Source organism: Oncorhynchus mykiss, chromosome 6, assembly GCF_057628025.1.
Source record: "Oncorhynchus mykiss isolate SJ-2025 chromosome 6, ASM5762802v1, whole genome shotgun sequence".
NCBI classification, from domain to species: Eukaryota; Metazoa; Chordata; class Actinopteri; order Salmoniformes; family Salmonidae; genus Oncorhynchus; species Oncorhynchus mykiss.
In genome coordinates this window covers 85,099,016-85,110,543 of record NC_143027.1, presented here as the reverse complement: position 1 = coordinate 85,110,543, position 11,528 = coordinate 85,099,016, and the positions used below count along the sequence as shown (strand labels likewise).

At 42.3% G+C, this 11,528-nt stretch overlaps 1 long non-coding RNA gene across 1 annotated transcript; it reads left to right on the top strand.

The window, feature by feature from the left end:
- The first annotated feature begins 3,113 nt into the window (after nucleotides 1–3,113).
- LOC149983143 (uncharacterized) lies at nucleotides 3,114–6,863 on the top strand. Its single transcript, XR_016496910.1, has 5 exons — nucleotides 3,114–3,559; nucleotides 4,343–4,451; nucleotides 4,735–4,803; nucleotides 5,290–5,346; nucleotides 5,517–6,863. It is a non-coding gene; the product is annotated as an uncharacterized LOC149983143 (long non-coding RNA).
- Nucleotides 6,864–11,528: the final 4,665 nt, after the last annotated feature.

The following is an 11,528-nucleotide window of genomic DNA, read 5'->3' as shown; positions in this document are numbered from 1 at the left end:
AAAGAATGGACGGTTCGATATCTCAACTGGTGACGAAGGCATGCACACACACACATACCAGCCCAAACTCACATTAAATTCGCGCATATACAGTGCCTTGCGAAAGTATTCAGCCCCCTTAAGTTAATACTTTGTAGCGCCACCTTTTGCTGCGATTACAGCTGTAAGTCGCTTGGGGTATGTCTCTATCAGTTTGCACATCGAGAGACTGACATTTTTTCCCATTCCTCCTTGCAAAACAGCTCGAGCTCAGTGAGGTTGGATAGAGAGCATTTGTGAACAGCAGTTTTCAGTTCTTTCCACAGATTCTCGATTGGATTCAGGTCTGGACTTTGACTTGGCCATTCTAACACCTGGATATGTTTATTTTTGAACCATTCCATTGTAGATTTTGCTTTATGTTTTGGATCATTGTCTTGTTGGAAGACAAATCTCCGTCCCAGTCTCAGGTCTTTTGCAGACTCCATCAGGTTTTCTTCCAGAATGGTCCTGTATTTGGCTCCATCCATCTTCCCATCAATTTTAACCATCTTCCCTGTCCCTGCTGAAGAAAAGCAGGCCCAAACCATGATGCTGCCACCACCATGTTTGACAGTGGGGATGGTGTGTTCAGGGTGATGAGCTGTGTTGCTTTTACGCCAAACATAACGTTTTGCATTGTTGCCAAAAAGTTCAATTTTGGTTTCATCTGACCAGAGCACCTTCTTCCACATGTTTGGTGTGTCTCCCAGGTGGCTTGTGGCAAACTTTAAACAACACTTTTTATGGATATCTTTAAGAAATGGCTTTCTTCTTGCCACTCTTCCATAAAGGCCAGATTTGTGCAATATACGACTGATTGTTGTCCTATGGACAGAGTCTCCCACCTCAGCTGTAGATCTCTGCAGTTCATCCAGAGTGATCATGGGCCTCTTGGCTGCATCTCTGATCAGTCTTCTCCTTGTATGAGCTGAAAGTTTAGAGGGACGGCCAGGTCTTGGTAGATTTGCAGTGGTCTGATACTCCTTCCATTTCAATATTATCGCTTGCACAGTGCTCCTTGGGATGTTTAAAGCTTGGGAAATCTTTTTGTATCCAAATCCGGCTTTAAACTTCTTCACAACAGTATCTCGGACCTGCCTGGTGTGTTCCTTGTTCTTCATGATGCTCTCTGCGCTTTTAACGGACCTCTGAGACTATCACAGTGCAGGTGCATTTATACGGAGACTTGATTACACACAGGTGGATTGTATTTATCATCATTAGTCATTTAGGTCAACATTGGATCATTCAGAGATCCTCACTGAACTTCTGGAGAGAGTTTGCTGAACTGAAAGTAAAGGGGCTGAATAATTTTGCACGCCCAATTTTTCAGTTTTTGATTTGTTAAAAAAAGTTTAAAATATCCAATAAATGTCGTTCCACTTCATGATTGTGTCCCACTTGTTGTTGATTCTTCACAAAAAAATACAGTTTTATATCTTTATGTTTGAAGCCTGAAATGTGGCAAAAGGTCGCAAAGTTCAAGGGGGCCGAATACTTTCGCAAGGCACTGTATGTACACTAAAACGCAGATTTCGTGCGTTTTTGTGTGGTTCAATTCGTGCGAAAAGACACGAATTTAACCAGTAGCCGACACACAAGCCTTTGCAACAACCATAGACGCGATAGCCTGTATTTTATTTATTTTTTACGTTATGAATATATAGATATGTATTTATTTAATCCCTATTAAAACATTGTAGTTGTATGCCTATATGTACTGTTTTTGATTGTTCTGATGGCTAATAGTATTTTAAGTTCCATGTATTTCTTACAAAAAACAAACGTGTTATTGACCAGAATGTAACTGAAAATACAATAGCAGCCTTGCCATTGTCCATCAATACCAAACCATTTTTTATTTTTCGTATAACCTTTTGGGAAACGTATGTTGTCATTGTAGTCTTAAAGTTGGTTGGCTAACCAAAACTACCAACACGTTAACCCGTAATAAGGCTAGGGTGGAAATGTACTATGAGCTTGCTGCGTGTAAATACATGGCTCTGAGTGTAAGCTCATTTTCACTATAAACGTTCTTGTGTTAAAATTACCGTCAGTGCGAAATAGCTAGAAAGCTTTTGTATTTCCACTTGGCTGCTCCTAAGGTTGTGAGCGATAAATCAAGTGCAATACCCGCGTCGACCTGTGACGAGCAGCAAAACACCGGAAAGCTTCTAGCCTACCGGAAAGTTACAAGAACAACAAGAATGGTTACCTCATCCGGTCATGTGCCCTTTGTTGTTAATATATTTTTCGCCCCCACATCAGATGTCTAGATCCTGGGCAGATAACAGGAAGGTCGCCAGTTCTTCACTTGTTGTCAGAAATACAGCATGTATACAAATTGTTTTGTGTTTGTTAAAGTGTTTAGTTTAAAAACCGTGTTAAACCAGTAAGGAAGGTTACGTAACTAAGGTGCATAAACCAAGTTGCATACACAACAGAGAATGTGTGGATATTTTTGTTGCATTACTTGCATATATTTGGATATCATTCTCACTTATTATTTTAGCCACCTATACAATAGGCAATATGTTCCCCTTTTTGCATCTGTGTGAAGGGATGGATTGGAAGTTGTCTCTTTATGTTTCTTTTGAGATGGTATGGCCTCTGAGGACCCCCAAGACCAACTGGATTTAAAAAGGCAGAACGCCTTGCTAAGGAGCTCAACCATGAGAAGGACCCACAAGCCCAACTGGATAAGGTCATTAACGAGGCAAAAAGGCTGGCTAAGGAGCTCAACCATGAGAAGGACCCACAAGCCCAACTGGATAAGGTCATTAACGAGGCAAAAAGGCTGGCTGAGGAGCTCAACCATGAGAAGGACCCACAAGCCCAACTGGATAAGGTCATTAACGAGGCAAAAAGGCTGGCTGAGGAGCTCAACCATGAGAAGGACCCACAAGCCCAACTGGATAAGGTCATTAACGAGGCAAAAAGGCTGGCTGAGGAGCTCAACCATGAGAAGGACCCACAAGCCCAACTGGATAAGGTCATTAACGAGGCAAAAAGGCTGGCTGAGGAGCTCAACCATGAGAAGGACCCACAAGCCCAACTGGATAAGGTCATTAACGAGGCAAAAGGCTGGCTGAGGAGCTCAACCATGAGAAGGACCCACAAGCCCAACTGGATAAGGTCATTAACGAGTCAAAAGGCTGGCTGAGGAGCTCAACCATGAGAAGGACCCACAAGCCCAACTGGATAAGGTCATTAACGAGTCAAAAGGCTGGCTGAGGAGCTCAACCATGAGAAGGACCCACAAGCCCGACTGGATAAGGTCATTAACGAGTCAAAAGGCTGGCTGAGGAGCTCAACCATGAGAAGGACCCACAAGCCCAACTGGATAAGGTCATTAACGAGTCAAAAGGCTGGCTGAGGAGCTCAACCATGAGAAGGACCCACAAGCCCAACTGGATAAGGTCATTAACGAGTCAAAAGGCTGGCTGAGGAGCTCAACCATGAGAAGGACCCACAAGCCCAACTGGATAAGGTCATTAACGAGGCAAAAAGGCTGGCTGAGGAGCTCAACCCAGAATGGGTAATGTAACAAGTCTTACATTACTAATAATGTAACAAGTCTTACATTACTAATAATGTAACCCATATAGCTCCCATACGTGCACAAATATTCCCAACACAACCCCAGCGTTATGATATGTCATTGCTTTTTGTTTGTCAAAGTAGACCCCACATGGCACAAATGTGAATTTAAACGTAGTCTCCATGATATTTATTTATTTTATTTCACCTTTATTTAACCAGGTAGGCAAGTTGAGAACACCTTTATTTAACCAGGTAGGCAAGTTGAGAACAAGTTCTCATTTACAATTGCGACCTGGCCAAGGTAAAGCAAAGCAGTTCGACACACAGCAACAGAGATACACATGGAGTAAAACAAACACAGTCAATAATACCGTAGAAAAATAAGTCTATATACACTGTGAGCAAATGAGGTGAGATAAGGGAAGTAAAGGCAAAAAAAAAGGCCATGGTGGCGAAGTAAATACAATATAGCAAGTACAACACTGGAATGGTAGATTTGCAGTGGAAGAATGTGCAAAGTAGAGATAGAAATAATGATATGACCTGAACACTGGCATCAATGATATTGCCCATTGAGCACGAGGCACAAGGGTGCAATTGTTAGCATTCTTGTGAACTTCTACACATGTTAGCTGTGTGAGTGAACCAGAACGTGGGTCTACTGCAGGTGCCTTTCCTCAGCTGACAAATCACTTCACCTTATGTGAAAATAAAAGTCTTGCTTGTGGGAGACTTTTATTAGTGGACCAGCCAAGATAATTGAAATGTACTTTTTTAGGAAAAGAAAAAGACAAAGCCTCCAGGGATTAGGTTCAGATGGAGACAAAGGGATGAGAGAGGACAGATTGTTCCTCAAACCAGGAAGGCAACTGCATCCACTTCTGTTGGTAAGTTTCATCCTGTCTAGGTGTTTCATTTTATTGGTCCCTGATCTGACCTTTTCCTTTCAAACATACTGTATCATAGCATATCAAACGTTTGTTGTCATTCCATAGGCCGGTCTAGTACCATCTACCCACAGCACATAATACATTACATACAGGTCTGATCCCACCTTTCCCTGTCTCTAACTGTTGTCTGTCCCTGATGAAAATACATATTTAATGAAAGGAGAGTCAAAACTCCAGCATATCTTCTGAATTAAAAACCTTTTAATTACTTTTTTTTTAGCTCCAAGGGCCAGTACATCAAGAGCCAGACTAGTGCAACATTTTGGGCCAGTCACTGAGGAAGAATTAGGTATTGATGAGCGATTGACTATATTAACCTATACATTAACCTATATAATTCCTTGTTATTCAGTGGCCTTGTAATTCATTTATTGTATTTTTATTAAAGCTGTAATTGGTAGTTGAAACAATAACAAAACACACTCCCCTCCCGTTTTGGTTAAAAGCTGAGTGATGGGGTTGTGGAAATGTAACCACTTTCAATTTATATACAGAGCTATGGATTCAATAACTTAGCATCAATGTTATTGAAATAATAGTTATAACCATGTTTTAAGGCTAGTGTTTTTTTAAACATTTACATTGTTTGCAAACATTTACTAAAAAAAGCTTATAGTTTGGATTCTGATGGGGTTGAATTAAACTCATGAGGCATTAATAAGTTATAATCTTCAAGAATCAATGGGTACATATCGTTAATATAAGTCCAAAAATGGCTTTATCAACTGAAGAATGCCCCTTTAAGTCTAATCCTTTTTTTCATATCTTATTTTAGAGACAAGGACCAGTGGATTGGAATCCACTCCAGTTTTAAACATTGATGAAGAAATAGGTATGTTTAAATAGTTCTACTATCAAAATTGTCATCATCTTGGTGTTACTGAATTGTACTTACCTCCGCTGTACCCGCACCCCACCATACCCGTCTGCACATTATGCCCTGAATATATTCTACCACGCCCATAAATCTGCTCCTTTTATTCCTTGTCCCCAATGTTCTAGGCGACCAGTTTAGATAGCCTTCAGCCGCACCCTCAACCTACTCCTCCTCTGTTCCTCGGGTGATGTGAAGGTAAATCCAGGCCCCGCATGTCCCCAGGCACTCTCATTTGTTGATTTCTGTGATCGAAAAAGCCTTGGTTTCATGCATGTCAACATCAGAAGCCTCCTCCCCAAGTTTGTTTTACTCACTGCTTTAGCACACTCTGCCAAACCTGATGTCCTTGCCGTGTCTGAATCCTGGCTTAGGAAGGCCACCAAAAATTCTGAGATTTCCATACCCAACTATAACACTTTCCGTCAAGATAGAACTGCCAAAGGGGGAGGAGTTGCAATCTACTGCAGAGATAGCCTGCAAAGTTCTGTCATACTTTCCAGGTCTATGCCCAAACAGTTCAAACTTCTAATTTTAAAAATGGATCTCTCCAGAAATAAGTCTCTCACTGTTGCCGCCTGCTACTGACCCCCCTCAGCTCCCAGCTATGCCCTGGACACCATCTGTGAATTGATCGCCCCCCATCTAGCTTCAGAGTTCGTTCTGTTAGGTGACCAAAACTGGGATATGCTTAACACCCCGGCAGTCCTACAATCTAAGCTAGATGCCCTCAATCTCACAAATCATCAAGGAACCCACCAGGTACAACCCTAAATCCGTAAACATGGGCACCCTAATTGACATTATCCTGACCAACTTGCCCTCCAAATACACCTCTGCTGTCTTCAATCAGGATCTCAGCGATCACTGCCTCATTGCCTGTATACGCTACAGGTCCGCGGTCAAATGACCACCCCTCATCACTGTCAAACGCTCCCTAAAACACTTCTGCGAGCAGGCCTTTCTAATCGACCTGGCCCGGGTATCCTGGAAGGATATTGACCTCATACCATCAGTTGAGGATGCCTGGTCATTCTTTAAAAGTAACTTCCTCACCATCTTAGACAAGCATGCTCCTTTCAAAAAATGCAGAATTAAGAACAGATATAGCCCTTGGTTCACTCCAGACCTGACTGCCCTCGACCAGCACAAAAACATCCTGTGGCGAACTGCAATAGCATCGAATAGTCCCCACGATATGCAACTGTTCAGGGAAGTCAGGAACCAATACACGCAGTCAGTCAGGAAAGCAAAGGCCAGCTTTTTCAAGCAGAAATTTGCATCCTGTAGCTCTAACTCCAAAATGTTCTGGGAAACTGTAAAGTCCATGGAGAACAAGAGCACCTCCTCCCAGCTGCCCACTGCACTGAGGCTAGGTAACACGGTCACCACCGATAAATCCGTGATAATCGAAAACTTCAAGAAGCATTTCTCAACGGCTGGCCATGCCTTCCTCCTGGCTACTCCAACCTCGGCCAACAGCTCCACCCCCCCCCCCCCCCCCCCCCCCCCGCAGATACTCGCCCACGCCTCCCCAGGTTCTCCTTTACCCAAATCCAGACAGCAGATGTTCTGAAAGAGCGGCAAAACCTTCAAATCCCCAAGCTGACAAGGTACAAATCTGTCGTTCTGCCCCTGAACAGGCAGTTAACGCACTGCTCCTAGGCTGTCATTGAAAATAAGAATTTGTTCTTAACTGACTTGCCTAGTTAAATAAAGGTCAAATAAATTAAAATAATCGATAAAAGACAGTACTGTGCAGCCGTCTTCATCGACCTGGCCAAGGCTTTCGACTCTGTCAATCACCATATTCTTATCGGCAGACTCAGTAGCCTCGGTTTTTCTAATGACTGCCTTGCCTGGTTCACCAGCTACTTTGCAGACAGAGTTCAGTGTGTCAAATCGGAAGGCATGTTGTCCGGTCCTCTGGCAGTCTATGGCGGTACCACAGGGTTCAATTCTCGGGCCGACTCTTTTCTGTGTATAAATCAATGATGTTGCTCTTGCTGCGGGCGATTCCCTGATCCACCTCTACGCAGATGACACCATTCTGTATACCTCTGGCCCTTACTTGGACACTGTGCTATCTAACCTCCAAACGAGCTTCAATACCATACAATACTCCTTCCGTGGCCTCCAACTGCTCTTAAACGCTAGTAAAACCAAATGCATGCTTTTCAACCGTTCGCTGCCTGCACCCGCACGCCCATCACCACCCTGGATGGTTCCGACCTAGAATATGTGGACATCTATAAGTACCTCGGTGTCTGGCTAGACTGCAAACTCTCCTCCCAGACTCCTCCTTCACTCATGCCGCAAAACTTACCCTAGTAAAACTGACTATCCTACTGATCCTCGACTTCGGCGATGTCATCTACAAAATAGCTTCCAAAACTCTACTCAGCAAACTGGATGCAGTTTATCACAGTGCCATCCGTTTTGTTACTAAAGCACCTTATGCAACCCACCACTGCGACCTGTATGCTCTAGTCGGCTGGCCCTCGCTACATGTTTGTCGCCAGACCCACTGGCTCCAGGTCATCTACAAGTCTATGCTAGGTAAGGCTCCGCCTTATCTCAGTTCACTGGTCACGATGGCAACACCCACCTGTAGCACGCGCTCCAGCAGGTGTATCTCACTGATCATCCCTAAAGCCAAAACCTAATTTGGCCGCCTTTCTTTCCAGTTCTCTGCTGCCTGCGACTGGAACGAATTGCAAAAATCTCTGAAGTTGGAGACTTTTATCTCCCTCACCAACATCTGCTATCTGAGCAGCTAACCGATCGCTGCAGCTGTACATAGTCCATCGGTATATAGCCCACCCAATTAACCTACCTCATCCCCATACTGTTTTTATTTTATTTACTTTTCTGCTCTTTTGCACACCAGTATCTCTACTTGCACATGTTCATCTAATCATTTATCACTCCAGTGTTAATCTGCTAAATTGTAATTATTCACTCCTATGGCCTATTTATTGCCTACCTCCTCATGCCTTTTGCACACAATGTATATAGATTATTTTTTTCTACGATGTTATTGACTTGTTTATTGTTTACTCCATGTGTAACTCTGTGTTGTTGTCTGTTCACACTGCTATGCTTTATCTTAGCCAGGTCGCAGTTTCAAATGAGAACTTGTTCCTGGTTAAATAAATAAAAATATTTAAAAAAAGTACTGCATTACATCTTTATTTTGACAGCGATGCAACATTTTTAAATGTGGCTCAAGTCTCCAGAATTTCAGATCAAATGTTTGATATGAGGTTACAGTACAGAATGGTACCTTTTATTTCAGGGTATTTTCAGACTTTCCTGATTTACCATTTAGAAATGAAAGCCCTTTATATGTCTAGTCCCCCCCCCCCCCCCCCATTTAAAGATGCCAAGTATTTGGACACACATCACTTAGTGGGTTAAAGTTGTCAAAAGTGTAATATTTGATCCCATATTCCTTGCACACAATGACTACATCAAGATGTTCTATTCTTACTTACAATAGAAGTGACTACAACATGACACATTATTCACCATTAAGTTATTATTGGGCACAATATAATCTCAAATAACCAAAACAAACTGTACACGTTTGTAGATTCACAAGCTTAATGTAGTCATTGTGTTCTAGGAATATGGGCCCAAATAATAAACATTTGACAACTTTAATACATACATGAAATGTGTCTAAATACTTATGACATTGTCAAATGGTAGGGCTAGTTGCAAGTTGTATTAGTCGTATGTACAGGATACGGATGGTAACACCATCCAACGAAATGCTTACTTGCAGGTTGCTTCTCGACAATGCAATTCAAAATGCTGGAGTACAGAGACAAATTCAACATTTTATCTACACTGTCCAAATACATATGGTGTTGAGTGTACAGTATATCCTCAATTAATTCTAGGAGATCCTGACCCTTTATTATGCAACCAATACAAATGTCTGTTTTATTTTAATGCTGCACGATGCAGAAATCGCCCCGCAATGTCATGGTAGCTAATATCAACTGTTTGAAGCTGTTGTACAAAACCAAAGTAAAAGACTCAATAACAAAACTTAGAAACGGGAAGCATAGAAATAACGCACACTGTAGAACAGATCTACAGCTTCTTAGACTTGCTTTCAAATCAAATTATGATCTGTAACTAACATTTCTATGTGAATTTGGTCGTGCCACCCAAAATGTTCCATATTGCCACTTTAACTACAAGGTCTATGCACTGCAAGTTAACTACAATTGGGTGTAGCACTAGGATTAGCCTGTAAATACAGTCACAGGAATGTCAATGTTCTGCAGATTTACCTCCTCTGAAGATCTATTGGAAAGAATTTTGAGAATAGGGAAAATCGTTTATCCCGGATGCACTGGACACTGAAACAATAAATGCACCAGAACATGAATAAAGTTAGCAGGACAGTCATTTGCATTATTAATTTTACATCTCTGCCTAGCCTTAGACTACACTCTTAGAAATGGTTATTTGGCTGTCACCATAGGATAATTTTTGTTGGGTTCCTTAAGACAAAGGGTTCTACATGGAACCCAATAGAGTTCTAACTGGAACAAAAAAGGCTTCAACCTAGAACCAAAAATGGTTCTCCTTTGGCGACAGCTGAAGAACCCTTTTGGAACCCTTTTTTCTAAGAGTGTACAGTATGCCTGCCTCCTAAAAAGTAGGGGACCATCAATCACTGGAATTGTTTTATACATTTATTAAAAACTTTATTGAAGTTATTGACATCATTAACATACATGAATAAACAATATAAGTTAGATACTAATTTACCTTTTTGCATGTAGTTATATTTCCTCTTCCTTGGTCGGGGTAGGATGGGGTTGGATGGGATTGACTGTGTCATGCTCAGCAGGTTGGAGGGTTTTTTTTGAGGGTGACAGGACTTTCCCCCCATCTTCTTTGGTTCGGTTTGGGTGTAGCTGGTCTCCTGGGCCGTGGGGGATATTGGGGGTTCAACTTGGTTGAGGATGGGGGTGTAGCTGGTCTCCTGGGCCGTGGGGGATATCAGGGGTTCAAGAGACCAGCTACACCCCAAGGAGACCAGCTACACCCCCATCATCAACCAAGTTGAACCCCCGATATCCCGCAGCTCTACAATTTTACCCCTGATGTCCTTACACAGCTCTCTGGTCTTGGCCATTGTGGAGAGGTTGGAGTCTGTTTGATTGAGTGTGTGGACAGGTGTCTTTTATACAGGTAACGAGTTCAAACAGGTGCAGTTAATACAGGTAATGAGTGGAGAACAGGTGGGCTTCTTAAAGAAAAACTAACAGGTCTGTGAGAGCCAGAATTCTTACTGGTTGGTAGGTGATCAAATACTTATGTCATGCAATAAAATGCAAATTAATTATTTAAAAATCATACAATGTGATTTTCTGGATTTTAGATTCCGTCTCTCACAGTTGAAGTGTACGTATGATAAAAATGACAGACCTCTACATGCTTTGTAAGTAGGAAAACCTGCTAAATCGGCAGTGTATCAAATACTTGTTCTCCCCAGTGTATATATTCCATAAGTCAATGGTGACACCTGTCAATGATTTTAGAAGGCAGGATGATTAAAATGGTTTCACTGTCACCTCCAGACGTGGTTAGGATGATCTGATCACAATGCTTCTTTTAATCGTCTACACCTGTGTGAAAATGTGGGTACAATCAGACTGTGGACAAGATCAGGACATGTAATTCATGTTAGAACCAGGTATAAACAGGGCTAAATAGAGGTAAGAAGGGCTCAAGGAAAGGGTGTGATGTGTGAGTATTAAATCAAATTTACTTAAAGCCCTTCTTACATCAGCTGATATCTCAAAGTGCTGTACAGAAACCCAGCCTAAAACCCCAAACAGCAAGCAATGCAGGTGTAGAAGCAAGGTGGCTAGGAAAAACTCTGTAGAAAGGCCAGAACCTAGGAAGAAACCAGAGAGGAACCAGGCTATGAGGGATAGCCAGTCCTCTTCTGGCTGTGCCGGGTGGAGATTATAACAGAACATGGCCAAGATTTTCAAATGTTCATAGATGAACAGCATGGTAAAATAATAATAAACTGGAGCAGCAGCACGGCCAGGTGGACTGGGGACAGCAAGGAGTCATCAGGCCAGGTAGTCCTGAGGCATGGTCCT